A 1,971-nucleotide genomic window follows, 5' to 3' on the forward strand; every position below is an offset into this window, starting at 1 on the left:
CTGTGCTCATGAGCTAATCTGTGAACTGAATCCTGGTTTTCTCCCCGGAGACTGAGGTGGTATTGGTATTAAAGGGAGAGATGAAGTCCCATGGTTGAAGGAATGTTGGTATATTTGTTGATACACCTTTGAAATAATTATTCCTTTGTAAAAGCTAATCTGAGTGTTCACTCAAATACAGAACAAGTACAAATACAGTACAAGGGAATCACTCCCCCTACACTGTCAAGTGGGAGTTAGAGCCACAGAACCTAGACACTCCAGATCTCTTCAAGGATACAGGAGAACCCTGGGGGAGGAGTGGAATGAAGCATGCCTGCCCTACAGGCAGTGGGGAGCCAGGTTAGTCAGTATTACACAGAAGAAAGACACTGTGCCTGCTGACTTGTAATTTCATCGGCTGTCCCCCATGCCTGAAATGCTTTCCCTTTTCATCTCCCATCTCCTGGCTTCCCTGGATTCTTTCAAGTCTGAGTTAAAATGCCATCTTCTGCAAGAAATCTCTCCTAGTCCCCCCTAATGCTAGTGCCTTCCTTCTGGGACTAATTCCAGCTTGCCCTGGATATATCCTCTGCCTACATAGTTGTTTTTGTCTTGTCTTGCCTATTAGAATGGAGGCTTCTTTAGGGCGGAGACTTTTTTTTAATTCCCCCATTGCCTAGAACAGAATAAGGACTTTTATTATAAGTGTTTGTTGACTGACTTACTGATTTTGGCTGATTATATCTTTTGAAATTGGTAAATGTTCCGGGAAAGAGGAACTGAAGTTCACAATGGATAGCGGCTTAGAAACAGCTGGAGGACACTAGGGGGATTTGAAACACAAATGACTGATTCCATAAAGTCCTAGCACTTTACACTAAATACATTGAAGTTGAGCCCTATAACCTCTCCTCCTCCTTCCCCAGAAATTATTTTTGCAAGAGTACGCTACTTCTTCCTTGATTCTTCCCTGATTTTCACCTACTTCCTTGTGTTGAAGGAAATGTCAGGCTCTGACTCTTCCCCCTTGCATACTGCTTTTGTCTTAGATGAGCATTATGCTTGATTTATTTTTTATCTTAAGAAATAAGGCAATATTTTGCCATTCTGTTCATCATCCCCCCTTTCCCAGACCCACTCATCCCTCTGATGACCAAAAAAAAAAAGGGCCTTCATCTTTATTTTTCTTCATTTATTTCTGTCCCTTTGATACTCCTCTATGTTGCTAGGCTAAATTGTAGGGCTAGATTTCTCCACAGGAGATGGTAGCAGTATCAGCAGGAAGGTCTACCGTAAGCTGCCCTATGAAAGGAACAGAGGAAATGGAAGTTAGCCTCAGTAGTTGCTTCTGCCGGGGATGGAAGAAAAGAAAGAAATGAGGAGCGCTGGAAAAGAGGGAAAAGCCAAAGATGGTGGCCAATATTTCTGTTTCCATTGAAGTCCTAGGAGAAAAGGGAACTTGAAGACCCCAAAGAGTAGATAAGTACAAGAGAATAAAGCACCGAATCATAGAAAGACCTATAATCTCCCAAGTATAATGCCTGAGGGTACCCACCAGCCCTTAGGAAGAGTTCCCCCAGTTGTAAGGCTATTTCAAAGTACCCTTTGGGTCAACATCCACTAAAATCATGGTTCATAACTCTCTATTGATATGTTTACCTTTAACAGCCCACCAGGGAACAAAAGCAAAGGCATGTGATTAAATTTCACAGTGACACACAGTTTAGCCCATCACCCTGGACACACTCCCATGAATACATGTACCATTAATGGGAGTAGTAGATACATAAAGGGAACATTATGGAGCAGTAAAAGACACGTAACCAGGACACATGTGCAGGAGCACACACGTAGTCAGGGGGCACATGTGGAGAGGCAAACACTAAGGAAATGGGAGCAACTCTGAAGCTGCATGGCCACTGATGTCTTCTCACCATGCTATTGATGGGATTCACACTGTGGGAGCCCCCTTGGAAGACTCGTTCCACT

The sequence above is a fragment of the Trichosurus vulpecula genome, chromosome 2, assembly GCF_011100635.1.
Source record: "Trichosurus vulpecula isolate mTriVul1 chromosome 2, mTriVul1.pri, whole genome shotgun sequence".
Classification (NCBI taxonomy): Eukaryota; Metazoa; Chordata; class Mammalia; order Diprotodontia; family Phalangeridae; genus Trichosurus; species Trichosurus vulpecula.